This window comes from Macrobrachium nipponense, chromosome 6 (genome assembly GCF_015104395.2).
Source record: "Macrobrachium nipponense isolate FS-2020 chromosome 6, ASM1510439v2, whole genome shotgun sequence".
Taxonomy (NCBI): Eukaryota; Metazoa; Arthropoda; class Malacostraca; order Decapoda; family Palaemonidae; genus Macrobrachium; species Macrobrachium nipponense.
In genome coordinates, this window is record NC_061108.1 from 116,867,758 (window position 1) to 116,883,203 (window position 15,446).

Here is a 15,446-nt window from a genome sequence, read left to right on the forward strand (position 1 = left end):
TTTATTCTTTCTTTCTCTTATCTGTTATGGTTTATGGTAATTGATAATTTTTCCATCAGATTTATTACGTCATCTGTAGCCAGAACTTTTTGGATTTACGTAAATGTGCAGGTGATAATAATCGGATCAACAATACCTTATCAATAAGATTTTTACTTACGTAATCATTTATTAGAAGAACATGGAATTCTACCAAAACAGATGATTCTCTCTCTCTCTCTCTCTCTCTCTCTCTCTCTCTCTCTCTCTCTCTCTCTCTCTCAGAGAGACAGACCAACTGTATGGTGCTGACTGAACCATATATTCCGGGAGTGGCAATGGTGTCGGGGTACCCCACAGAACTTTAAATGAAATATGAGTGAGTGAAAAGAAAAATGAAGAAAACGCCCGTCAAAAGAAGGGACGAGTCAATAATGAAATCGGAAGAAGGAGAAGGACAAGACAGGAAAAATACGCTGTATGATGTGATTGATGGATCAGAAGAAAAACAAGTCTTTTCTAAATTCAAATCTGCCGCTACATTAAGGGTAAACCCTTGGGCAGAAAACTTGTGCATCACCAACCTCTTCACATGCATTGACAAAAGGCTCAGCAGCATTGCATCCTAACAACTCACTGTCAGACTTCCTAATTGTAAGGTATTAAACTTTGGGCTATGAAATCAAGGTGAGGGTTAGGGCAACTTGTCAGTGGCTAAAGCTCTTTCAGTGATGGATGAGCCACCTCCCTTAAGCCCCAAGGCGATCACAACTTTTCACAGACTAAGAAACCGTGAAATAAAACGATATCACTACCAATGCACAGTGATGTGAACATCACCAAAGTAGACTGTGCATAGTTTGTGCAGCAGCTGTTTTAATGGGTCTCTTCAAGGTGCTTTTATCTTGGGTTACCCTCTCGTCCTTTCGAATGCCGACTCTACAACTTCGTGTCCTTAGCAAGTCCATTTCCAACTACATTAATTTTGCATCAGCTGGGGTGGAACGAGACTGCTAACTTTCTTGCTCTCAGATAAGCGTTTCAGGATTAATCTCTATTTTCTTCCCTTTGACTTCACTTTCCCTCTGAAAAAAAACTGATCTTGCCCTGTGATGAATTAGCGAGAGATCGAGGACGCCCCCCTCCCCCCACGTATTAAAAGCACCGCCGTTAATTGGCAACAAAAGAATTGAAGGTTTAAAGTTTCCAGAGATTATTATAATCACTGCCTCCTATTTCAGAGACAGTTAACAAACTAAAAAGAAAAAGTTTAACCTACACTAATTAGAAACCTTTTTGGCGCTTTAATTAATGACTCTATTATACGCTGAGGCAAATCTAGTCTGATATAAATTACGTGACCCATGAAGGCAGTGATTAGTAATGATGAACTTTGGGTCATTTTTGCTTTCGTGTTGTTTTACTTATATATATATATATATATATATATATATATATATATATATATAATATATATATATATATATATATTACATATATATATATCTATATATATATATATATATATATATATATTACACGTATCATCCTTTCCGTTTTTATGTCAGATTTGTATGCAATGTTTTTACAATTTTTTTTCATTTTATGCGGTTTCTTGACTTAGTATTTGTTTTCAGTATTTTTGTTCGTTATTGATTTATTATGAGCACTGTTTTCATAGCTATAATTATCAGTATTTACGAAAGGAAACAGCTTGCGATTATCTATTAATAATAAACTTATATCTACCTGATATTTTTTGTAACTTTTATGTACTTTTCTTTTTATATGCACTTTATTTTATTAATAGTTTTTTTTTTATACATTCTTTCCTTTTTTCACTCCTGGGTTTTCTCTTTTGTGAGATCATTATCTATAGAGCCAGTAGCTTATTTTGAATGTATGTTAGAATGAATGATCAGTAACATCAATAATAGGACAGTTGTTCACAATACTATGGGCAATTTGTTGTTTCTCAGTGATGCCATCACAAGTATGTCATGAAAGCGCTGTATTTATTTCTTCCCGCAAGTACATTTGCGCTATCTTTTTGTCACGGACCCCGAGAGGTCCGCTAAAAAAGAAAAAATGAAATCAACTGATTTTATTTTTTTCTAAAGAGAAACAAGAATCAAACAGCAGGGGAACAATTCTGCATAAAGCTTTAATCCAGTTAAACACTTCTCCATTCACTCACACACCCACTCGTGCCAAAACAGAAAACGGTTGTCAGCTACTCATTCTGAAAAATCTCTAGAGAGGCTATCAGCTATAACATTATCCTTTCCCCTTATATGAACTATCTTCAGGTTATAGTCTTGTAATTCTAAACTCCAACGCATGAGACGTTTATTCTTATTCTTAAACCTCTCCAAGGCAGTAACTAAACCAAACAATTCCTTCTCAATAGTGGAATAGTTCTGTTGCGCTTTATTCAGTTTCTTTGAATAATAGGCAACTGGAAGTTTCATCCCATTCACTTCTTGTAACAAAACCCCTCCTACGCCAATATCACTGGCATCGATCGCTAAATTAAATTCCTTACCAAAATCAGGTAATAATAGGAACTGGCACGTGAATCATTATAACCTTTAACTTGTTGAAGGCTTCCACACGCGCAACATCAAATACAAAACTGCGTCCTTTCTTAAACAGATTAGTTATGGGAGCGCTTATTTCTGAGAAATGGGGTACGAATCTACGGAAATACGAAACATTCCGAGAAATCTCATGGCCTGTTTTTTAGTTGTTGGGATTGGGAAATTCACAATAGCTTCTATGTTCCGATCCTTTGGACAGATTTTACTAAGACCTACCTTATGTCCTAGATAAGTAATAGGGGCTTTCCCAAATTCGCATTCCCTTAGATTAAGAACGAGATTCGCTTCAGGTAAGGGCCTCCAAGACTCTTGCCAAAGTCCTTACATGATCCTCCCAAGTCTCTGAAAATATCACAAGATCATCTAAGTACACGACACAGTTGTTAATGCCATTTAAAACTTTATTCATTAACCTTTGAAGTACTGGCTGCGTTCTTCAAGCCAAAAGCCATAACTTTGGGCTCGAAACTACCAAATGGCGTTATAAAGGCGGATATTTTCCGGGCTCGTTCACTTAAAGCTACTTGCCAATAACCTATAGCCAATTCAAGCTTTGAGATGAACTTGGAATTTCCGATTCCATCTAAGCAATCATCAATCCTGGGTAAGGGAAAATTAATTTGCTTAGTTACACTGTTTACCTTCCGGAAATCAATGCACAATCTATCTGATCCATCTTCCTTTTTCACCAGAATTACCCATTCACTCTTGCTAGGTACTATCAAATCTTTATCTAGCATGTAACTAATTTCCTTCCTCACAGATTCTGCCTTTTCTGGGCTCAGACGATATGGACTTTGCCTAATGGGTTTCGTGTCCTGCAACTCAATATCATGTTCTAAAACATTGGTTAGGCCTAGTTTGTCACTAATATTTTCAGGATAATTCACTAAAACATTACGTATTTCCCTCGCCTTTTCCTTTTCTAAACCCTGATATATTTACTTTGAAATTCTTAAGCACCTCGGAGTTTTTCTCAAAACTAATTTCTTTCTGAGACACCGTTACTACAGGCACGGGGCGTTCATTATATTTCTTGAGCAAGTTTACTTGCAGCCACTTTGCTCTACGCTTACCCATATCTATTAAATAATTTAGATTCCCCCTCTTCTCTAAAATTGAAAAAGGACCTTCGAACTTATACGATAAAGAGGACCTTTTTTCTGGACTAATACTAAAACTTTATCTCCTACACAGAGATGTCTCTCTTTCGCTCTAAGATCAGGTTTCCGTTTAGTTTCCCCTTGACTCTCACTCTCGTTCTCTTTCGCTAGTTGCCAAGCACTTTCGTTCTCCTCCGCTAGTTGCCAAGCATCTCCTAAATTGATTTTATAATACTCTAGATTAGTTATGTAATCTTCACTATCCTTACTTCTAGGCAAAGGTCCGACCATATCGATAACTACATGCTCAAAAGGTTCGCCTACTGAAGGAATATTACACAACGGAGCTCTGGGAATTACTTTATTTGGTTTCCCGGCAATTTGGCATTCATGACAGCTTAAAACATACCTCTTTACGTCACTCCTCATTTTAGGCCAAAAGTACACCCTACTAATACACTTGAAAGTTTTATTTACTCCCAAATGTCCTTGTTCATCATGGGCTAACTTCAAAACTAATTCACGAAGCTTCCTAGGAACTACTAATTGTTCTGTGATTTCCTCTTTACTACCTGCCTTAGGCCGACCATAACGACACAAAACTTCGTCCTTTAAACAAAAAGTTTCCTTACACACATCATTGAGATCATCATCCAGCTCACACTCAAAAATTCGGGTTAGTATCTCATCCTCTCTTTGAAACTTGAATAGCTCATCCTTATTCAAAAGGTTAGTGCCTAATTCATCACTGTAACTAGTACTTGATTCCACTACATCGACTACGTTACCCTTGACAGCTACACCTTCCATTTGGCTTTCACTGTCACCGACAGAGGCAGGTTTCTCAGCCACACTCACGCCAAGATCAACCTCGCCACCTCTATCACACTTGTTCGAATCCACGAACTCACTCTCGTTCGAATCCATGAACTCACTCTCATTCGAATCCACGAATTCACACTCGTTCGAAATCCATGAACAAATTATGACCGTAGTCTATGTCTGTATCTAAACCTGATCTAGTTACTACCATTTCAGGCACTGGAATCTCACTTACAACAGGATTCACATTCTTGAATAAAGCTAAGTCATTACTGACAATAATGTCAACGCCATCAACGGGCAAACTGTCAACAACTGCAAGTTTCACTTCTCCTGACACTACCTGAATTTCTAAATTCAACTTCAACAAAGGACAAAGAACACAAGTGTTAGGAAATCCATCTAACATGACTTTTTCTTCCATATCGATTTCCACCCTGTCTGGCATACTCTCTCTCCTAATTAGTGAGACAGCAGCTCCTGTGTCTCGAAGCAAGACTACTTCTCTTGAATCTAATCCTCCAAAAGAGGAAACTGAACCTTCTGACAGAAATTCACCAAAATATGTACTAGTTTCTCGCATCATATCATCCATACTTGACGAAAGGTTAACTAGAGACATTGGTTTCTTAACGTCCTTCCTTTCTACTGCACAATTTCTTGCTAAATTCCCTTTCACATTACATCGGAAACAAGTTAATTCTGAACCACTAAATGCCACTTTACTCTTACAAACCTTAGACGTATGACCAGGTTTTCCGCATGTATAACAGGAATAGTCACTTTTACCCGCATTGCTATTACTAGAACTGAAACCTTTACCGCTTTGTACTCTACCAGACAAAGGATTATTTCGTTTCTTACTAACACTCAAATTATGAGTTAAACTATATTCATCTGCTAACCTAGTTGCTCCTGCAAAAGATACTTCTCGCCTATCTTCTATGTAAAGCTTAATGTCAGGGGAAACGTATCTTTGAAGATTTCTAGCAATACTAAGTTCATTAAACCATCAAAATCCTCAACTTTGGCGGAAGTTAACCAATCAAAAACTTCTTACCGTATTCTACATACGTAATATTCTCGTCCTTTCTCAACTTTCTAAATTCTTATGGTACGCCTCCAGTACTAGCCTATACGCGCTAAGAACAGTTTCTTTCTTAATATCATAATCATCACATTCCTCCTTAGACATACAACTATACACAGTAAGTGCCCTACCACTCAAAACTGGCTGTAAATATAGTCCACATTTCTTTAAGAGAACCTACTCTTTCCATTAACTTCTCAAAACACGTGAAATATGTCGGTACGTCTTCCTCATCAAACTTTGGTACTAATTTCAACACTGCACTCATACCTATCCTATCAGCTTCGTTTTCGTTCTCACCTGTCCGACTGTTACGAGTATTTTGCCTCAACTGAGCAATTTCCAACTCATGCATACGTTCTTTCTCTCTTTCTTCCTGCTGCATTACCAACATTTCTCTCTCTTGCTACATTTTCATTACTTCTCTCTCTTGCTGCATTTTCATTGCTTCTCTCTCTTTCTCTTGTTCCATTTCTCTCTCAGCTGCTCTTTCATCTCTCTCATACTTTTCTCTCTCTTTCCTCTCAACATACGGAGATCATTCCCCTCTAGACCTAGAAGCTTACCCAACTCAATAAACTCTTTCACCATCTCACTCATTCTGATTCTTTCTATATTCTCCCTGTTTCAATCTGTTACGGTGCCAAATAGCCTAGCAAGGTCGCCACTAATGTCACAGACCCTGAGAGGTCCGCTAAAGTTTCAATATTAGAATAAACAAAAAGAATTCAACACCACCAGTTGAAACTGGGGATACGAATATAGAAAGATACACAAACAGAACAAAGGTTTATTTACAAACTTACTAACAAAGATAAATCCAGAATGGTTTCTCCTATTTACATAACAAAAGTAAAATCTTACGCTGCATGAACTGGGGAAACAGTGAGGTAATGAAAATACTTGCTTGAGGTAATGAAAATACTTGCTGGCAAGTATTTCAGCTGTCGGAAATCAATGCTCGAAGCGATGGCTTTACAAAGCAGAATTATAACTTCAGACGTCTTCTTGACTCCATACTGAAGAAAACAATGTCTATACTTGGTACTCGAAGGGCAGGTTACTCCTCAAAACCACCTTGTAGGACGTTTCTTCTCTGAAGGCTTGCTCAAAGTCGAAATATCTCGTTCGTCCACTCCCTGATGACGACTTTACCAGATTTCGATCAAACTCTTGAGCGCCTTTTTCCCTCTCTTATCCTTCGTCTGTTTCCTCTTCTTTTATCTCTCTCTGATGATCTCTGCTCTGATCTCTGCTGGTCTCTAACTGATGATCTCTGCTGCTGATCTCCCACTGATGATCTGATCTCTCCTACTTCGTCAGTCGTATTTGTATGGCAATATGGGGGCGTGGCCTACCAGCAAACGTCACAGACTTTTAGAAGGATCTAGACGGAATGTTGCATCATAATACGCTGCGTTCCTCACGACATGTCGGCGCCTGTCGAGTTCCATACCTCACCTGCCGATTCTAGAACAATCATGAGAACAGGCACTCCAACACGTGCGCGAATGACCTCTTTGCTGCAGACCTACTTGAAGAAAATGTATTTTCATTTCCTTAATATATAATTCCTTGCTATAGAGCGATTACCATGACACTTTTTAAACTTGCTGTTAGTTTAAATTAATGATTAAATTGACAGATTATATCTTAATATCTGTTGCGTATAGGATGAGTTATTTCTTATTCTACGTCTTATTGAGTATTCATGCTAAATTTACTGAGATTTATTGCTGGAATGTTAGATGAATTTGGTGTAAAAATGATTCAGTATTAGATTGTATGGGGAAGACAATTTTAAAAAGCACGGTAACCCAAGCAAGCTACTGAAAATATGATAAATCTTTTAGAAGAATGAATAACAGGTGGATGTATACTTAATTTAAATATGGTAAAAATTAATTTAATGACTGTACAAGTGTGCATGTTATTTCGCGTGGTTATGTCGTTTGAATGCTGTGATATTTGCTCGACGAGTTTGCTGATGGTGGGTTTGCATGAAGAGCAATCCTTCAATGTGAGTTTCTGTAAATACATTTCAAGTGGTACACACGTTCAGTCAGTTGCGTGAATGTTCAAAATGAAGAGAACTATCAAATTTCCCTTTAGTCCTCCTTTTTACATTTTTAGTTATTTTTACCAAAATCTGTTGCTGTGATGAACATCAAAATAAAAGGGCAACCCCAAATATTAATGTTTAATGTTTATCGGTACATATTACATCCTAATAATGTTCAAATGTTTGGAAGTTGAAAGCTAAAGTGAATATGGCTTAAAGCTCATCTAAGGCAAAATTTTGATTCATTATTATTATTATTATTTTCAATGTCATTCACTGAGCTGGGTTTCACAGAGAGAGAGAGAGAGAGAGAGAGAGAGAGAGAGAGAGAGAGAGAGAGAGTGGCATCTTCTGAATCTCCGACTTTGGCACTTGATAAAGCCAAAGCAAAGGTTCCCCGTTCATCAGTAACCTCAAAGTTACTTCTAATTGGATCCATCTGTTTTGAGAGCTTATTCGTTACATGAATGTTAACCCCCCCCCCTATTATTATTATGTTCTTTTCAGCAAGGAGGAGAATCTAGTCAGAAAAGTAGCTTTGCGCATACTAAGGTTGTTATTGGTATTATGTCTATAGCAGGTTGGAGACCAATGAGATAGCCGAAAGAATTATGTTGAAAAGAACTATTATGAAATGTTAGACAAAATGGGAACTCAGGCTGACATTGCGCAAGACAATTAGGAATGAGTTAATAACTATATTAATTTTTTATGCATTGCAAGACAGTATGTGAATGGCGTGTTAGTGGTAGATCTTAATGTACATTATATTATATAGATATATATATATATATATATATATATATATATATATATATATATATATATATATATATATTATTTTATTTTATTCACATGCAATGAATACCTATATGTTTGTAGTCACCCTACAATGCTGATCTGAATTTTCATAAAGGCGGGAGTCTGAGGTGCAGAGGTGCTGGCTGTAAGCGCAAAGTAATAGGTTGGAAAAATTTATTGTTACTAAAACTTTTAACAGAAAGACTTGGAAATTGCAGTAATTCTTAACGAGGTCTAAGAACAAATGCATGGCTTAGCACATCTGTTGATTAACTCGTTAACTTTTAACCGAACAAATTTAAGCGAAACTGGAAGTTGTCTCTTCATATGTTCTGCTAAAACATTTATTTCCACTTCATTTGTCATGAAGACCCTAGATTTCACGCAGTGGGGATGAGAACTTTCATTTTACAAAGATAACACGAAAAACTAACTGCAGAATTTTTCAAAGAGCCCCTGAAAAAATGTCCCATACTTTGGTGAAAGGAATGTATGTTTATTTTTGATTGGTCGATTTTTGTCATGTAATTGTCATCTCAATTATACATAACTTGTTGCTTCCATCATTTGAAAGTGTGGCCGTTCTGTGTTGTAAGTTCGTTCTGTACACTAATGTTGTGGTTTGCTACCAAAGCTAAATTTTATACATACTGATATGTATGAAGTTTAGTCCTTGATAATTAATAGTTATAATCCAGTTATAATACAGCAAGGTTGTAACAGTGTAATATCAAGAGATTGCGGTTTCTATGATGTTTCCCACGTTAAATGGTGAAGACATTAAGAGCTCAAAACATCAGTAGCATGAACGTAAGCAAGAACAAAGGTGCAGTTTAGTCCCGTAGAAACATGTAAGCGTTCATGAAAGATCAAATCTTCCTCTATCTGCCTTTTTATAAAACTTAAAGCTGTAATGTAAATGTTCTTGAAGTTACACTGGTTAATTGCATATCATTTAGTTAGTTTTACATCTCGCAAGGCTAGTCGTCGTCATATTATGTAATAATAAACCTCTCCCCTACGAAGCAGTCGGAGACGGTAATATGTTAACATGTATGTTACCAACACTAAGCCTAATATACCGCAGTCTTGCAGAGAAATTGCATTTCCTTATGCGAGGTGAATAAGTATATCTCCCCAAAAGCCCAAAAGTATATTGTCTTTGTTTCCGTAGATTTAAATAATCGTTCATTTATTTTTTACATCTTTCCAAAAGTTCCTCAGAATGTTTGGATTTTATTAGAGTAAGTATTAATTCGGCAACAATAAGGTTTTATTTTAATAAATTGCTGCCATTACTCATTTGTTTTATGAATTAGTAAAAAAAAATAACCTTCTTGACACTTACGATCTCTCTCTCTCTCTCTCTCTCTCTCTCTCTCTCTCTCTCTCTCAGTAGCCGTTTTAATGCCAACATTGGAAGCATTTTAGGGAAGCAATTTTAAAACCTGCACAAACTGGTGAAATTGGGACGGTGGATTTGTATGCCCTTTGAAGCAGGCTACCCTCAAATTAATCAAAGAAAACGAAATGTTTATTCCATTTTCTACATTCATGGAGCCTAAGCAATAGCATTCCTGCAAGACTCGACCATTCGTTTTATTCATGGGTCTCAAAGCGAGAGGTATATCCTTTGCCAACTCAGGCATACTATTTCATGTGCGTCCAAACTCAGGCATGCGTTTTATGATGTGTTATTGCATTTTCTGAGGTGAGGTGTAGTAAAGGCGAGTTTCATTGAGGTTCGTTCATGTAAATAACGATTACTGATTGAATGGCTGGGTGTGTAAAGTAGAGATAGTCTCTCTCTCTCTCTCTCTCTCTCTCTCTCTCTCTCTCTCTCTCTCTCTCTCTCTGGGAAATAAGGTGTTACTAGGGCAAATTTATTACAATTGATTGCGCTTTAGATGTATAGAATTAAACGTAGAAAATTTAAAAATTTTCAGGTTTAGTGTGACAAATACATGTCTGTGTTTGTGCGTGTGTGTCTGCATGTTGTGTGTGTAAGAGAGAGAGAGAGAGAGAGAGAGAGAGAGAGAGAGAACACGTGTTATCGTAACCACAAACCAAGCAATGTGGTTTTCATCATGGAAATAGAAGTAATATTAAGAGCGATAACGAGAAAAGAGAGAGATTTTGATTGTGAGTATTCCTTACCCAAGTGGTTCTTCTGTTAAGCAAAGATTTCGAAAGGGTAGCGTACCCAGATGCTTATAACGCTGCCATTTATATCTTTCGAACATTCATTACATTACTCGCATTCTAGTTTGGGCACGGCATGGACTTATGAACGCTGTAAACCGCCCTTATCTGTACTAAGGCCTTTGCGTGCCGTGCAGTATAAAGGGGACGGTGGAAAATATCTGCAACATATTGCAACTCACTCTTCCGGGTTTATTTACATATCTTCCTTATAGCATGCAGTTCATTTGATTAGCCATCTAAATCTTCGTGATCAGAAGCAACCCGCTCAGCCCCTACCCCCCCCCCCCCACATACCCCCCCCCCTCTATCTCTCTTCTCTCTCCTCTCTCTCTCTCTCTCTCTTGTTTCGATGATCTAAGTTGCTGTGACGCCAGGGTAAATTTTTGCATTCTCTCTCTCTCTCTCTCTCTCTCTCTCTCTCTCTCTCTCTCTCTCTTTCTCTCTTTTCCCCCCGCCCCACAGGCATTGCTTAAGGTACTTTGCAGTGTGCCTTCGGCTCTTAGCTGCAACCCCTTTCGTTTCCTCAACTGTACCCCCCTATGTTCTCTTTCTTCCATCTTACTCTCCACCCTCTCCTAACCATTGATTCATAGTGCAACTGGGAGGTTTTTCTCCTGTTACACCTTTCAAACCTTTATACTGAATGACCTCATAGGTCCCAGTGCTTTGGCCTAGGCCTGAAGTTCTGTATTCAGTGCAATCAATCTGCAGTTCCCCAGCAATTCATAGTTAACTCTCCCATTTCCACGAAGGATTAATCATCTTGGAGACATTTATTTGATATATCTTCCTAAGTTTCCTGCAACGTAGTTTAGCGGTAGAGACACCGCGCTATTGCTCAGACCGAAGAAAACTCAATCTTGCAATTTCTTGGCGTATTCAATGAAAAACTCATATGATCTTGTAACCATTTCACGAACTAGATGTTTTTTTTTCACTATTCAAGAAAAAGTAAGTAAATTCAGTAACTGATTAACCAAACACATTCCAATATGATTGCATGTTAACGTTCATGGTATGATGTATGCTGTATTATTTTCTTAGATAATTAAAAGCGCCTCAGCGGCGTGGTTGGTATGGTATTAGCGTCCCACCTCGGTGGTCGCGGGTTCGATTCTCGGCCATTCCATTGAGGAGTGAGAGATGTGTATTTCTGGTGATAGAAGTTCACTCTCGACGTGGTTCGGAAGTCACATAAAGCCGTTGGTCCCGTTGCTGAGTAACCACTGGTTCCATGCAACGTAAAAAGCACCATACAAACAAACTATATAATTAAAATTTCATTAATTGTTTCATTTCCAAAGCATGGGAAAGTACCCTTAATAGCCCCTGCTGTCGAGTAATTAGCCTGGAAAGAATCCTAAGTTACATGCCAAATTCAAGGATTCATCACAAGTAATGTTAATGGAGAGAGCAAATTATTTTACGAACACTTATTAAATATTTTTAAATTTTTTTGGTTGGAGTAGAGGCCGAATGAAATACAGTTCAATGTAAATTTTTGACAAAATAATCTTGAAGCATATTTTGAAAAATAGCTGTTATTAGAGTATTATCTACAAAAGAGCAGATAAGATGAAATTATATATATATAAACGAAAAATTATTGTAAAATGAAGCAGCTGTCTGCATCTATGTTATGGAACCATGTAGTATTATGTTAATTAATCTCCTTCCCTTTTTTTTTTTAAATTCTGATTGTCGTGAAACATGCATAAGTGTTGGTAACCCTTTTGCCCAAGTATTTTGCCCCTTTTTGAAGCAAAGCTAATATTAAATTATACAATTAGGGTTTTTCTCACCAATTATCTCTCGTCCGCGGCTATTGTTTCAGGATGTTTTTTTTTATTTATTTCTTTTTTTTTACAGTGACCCAATTTTCAAGGTCGTAGTTCAGTTAATTATCATCATTCAAGTTTTGCTAGATACTTGGAACAGAGATACTTTTGGATAATTTGGTATTTTCCATACTTTTAGTCTTTACCTTGAACTGTATGTCTTAAGCCTAAACTTCAAATATTTCTCTAAATTTTCGTAAAACTTGGTAAGCAGAGCCTTTCCAAAGTATTTTGGTAGATTTTAGTGATTTCTCACCCAAAATAACTTTTTACCTTTACCCGTTTTAAGAGGTCACTGTTCAGTTCAAACGCCAGCAATTTGTTGTTTCCGAGAGACTTAGGTTGGTACTGTTGAATTAGTGGTAATTTTCTCCAAACATTTTTTTTATTTGTAACAACGATTTGGCAGGCCACTGTTTAATTCAACGGTCAAATTTTATTTGTCTTTCGGTGGTAGGTAGTTACTTTGGAGGTGGGCAACGATTTTTCCCTGATATTTTTTATATAGACATTTTTTTCTAAGGTCACATGTCAGTTTAAAAAGGTGAAACTAGAACTTTTGGAATTTCAGTTGTTCGCGAGTTCCTCTAAAACCGTACTATTCTCGCGGTTACCTCTATTAATTCCACAAACAAAACAATTATTTTATGTAATCTGTCTCCTCAAAAAAATTAATTAGCCATGTCATACAGTGATTATGTTGAAGTGCAATTACTTCATGTAATTTCATTGTCGAGTGGCAGCAGGTGTTCTTTAAAACAGATGCAGTTGAAATGTGATTGTTATCATCATTATTATAATTCAAAATGGGGAAACAGTATCGTCATTATTTTCAATCGAAATGGGAACAGAGATAAGGAAGTATTTATCTAGGGTATTCATCCTGATTAGCAAGCCTCCATAGAATAAAATGTTCGTATGTGAACATTATATAATTTAAGAAAAATATGTGCAAAATGCAACCGAGATCAAATCTTTTACAAGTGAAGCTCTATATCCAGAGAAATTATTACTCGCATGGAAGGTAACTAAGGAGCATGACACTAAGATAGCCATGCAGTTTATGCGAAAGGAAAACTTCCGAAAGTCGGCGATGTGTACTCGACGAGAAAACATTTTAATGTCGCAGACTAACAATAATGGCTTGGAAATATAGCTGAATATGCATTCCATATTGAGATAAAAAAAAATATTTTAAATGGAAACAGAATTTCTTGGACAGATGTCTTGATCATTGTTACAGTGCTTAAATGAAATAAAAACGACTTCATTTTTTAGAAGAAAAAAAAAACATATAAGTATATTTTTTGATATCCACCGCGAGGAACAGTTCCAGTAATGAAATCTTGAGAGATTTGGAATGCGTGAGACGAACCTTTGTTGTGCATGGATATATAATCCTTACATATAAGACCGACCTTTTTTGTTAGGACTGGAAGATAGGTTATTAGATGTTTCGGTGGCTCAGAATGTGTTTTAGATCTCAATACGACTACCAGACTCTTATCAAATCAGGTGAAATGACGAAACTGGATAAAGATTTGTACTATCTGCGTGCATATAGTTCAGTCCTATTTTAAAAGACTAGCAAAGATTGTCAAGAGGAAGAATACCGGAGGGCTATATGTCTTATAGAATATCAAACGGGACAGGTCTCCACGTCGAAACTCCATCTTCCTCGTTTCGTTAAAACGAGTTAAGGCGAAGATGCACTTAGTATGTGAAACATACAGCATGGCTTCTCAAATCAAGTGCGTTGCGGTGATGTAAATAAGAGGTAAAAAAAAAAAAAAATTTAAAACGCTCGTGACTTCATTCCGTTTTCAATTCAAAAGAATTAACATAACCTACACTTGTCTATTCCCTATATATTTAAGAATTTGTGCGTTCTAGATTCAATTTGGACGAATTCCCTACTCACCAGATGGCAAATATCAGTCTCACGGTACATTAACCCAGGAAATTTTTACAAAATACGGGTGTTAGCCCCACACTCAACTACCCTTTTTTTTTTATATATAAACACTTCAATACAGTAATCATAAATAAGTCCTGTCACGACGTACTAAGAGCTAGCGAAATTTAGCTTTCCAGTAGCAGCTTAAAAAAGATTGCAGGCTGCCCTGGATCAATATAATATTAATTTTGAATGTATTTTAAAAATCGGAACAAGATTTAATTTCTAGTCATCTGAAAAATTTTACAGGGAAAAAAATCCATATTTTCTAGCGATCTCCATTAAAGATATTGTTTAAAATTACTGGGCTGTTATTTAGATAGCATAGGGTTACAGGTGTCAACAAAAAGTTGCCCCCATTAAATTTATTAAAAGGTCGCCTTGCATGATAATCAACAGGTATGGAGTGATGGTCATCAACTAAATGGCTCAGGACGATAGGTGTCAAGAAACGATTTTAAATTCGTTTTTATAGTGAAGTGGTTCAGGATGACAGGTCTATAGGGATGAACTTCAGGCACGGATTTTCGGATAATTGGCTAAGGACATTATTTGTATTAAAGAGTTAAGCGTATTGTTGTTGTCCCCACTTATTGATGCATTTTTGGCGAATGACTCTATTCTCAATGAATAAGAATTCATGCCTCACCTTTAACTGCTGTGAATAGAATTTGTTGATTATACATATAATATATACCAATATATATATATATATATATATATATATATATATATATATATATATGTGTGTGTGTGTGTGTGTATATATATATATATATATATATATATATATATATATATATATATATATATATATAATATAATATAATGAACTACTCGTTCCCTCCTTGAATATGTAATCTAGCACACTTAAGAATGGCCTTACCTTGAGGGACGAGAGTTAATACAAACAAAAATCTGTGGCACGAGGCTGATATTGCTGAAAAAGGAGGAATTTGCATAAATTATGGACTTTAGTTTTAGATGAA

The 15,446-nt window shown here is 36.5% G+C and overlaps 1 protein-coding gene across 3 annotated transcripts in view; it reads left to right on the forward strand.

Moving 5' to 3' along the window:
- LOC135216031 (uncharacterized) overlaps window positions 1–15,446 on the forward strand; it is a 922,226-nt gene that overhangs the window by 602,851 nt on the left and 303,929 nt on the right. The window lies entirely within an intron of this gene.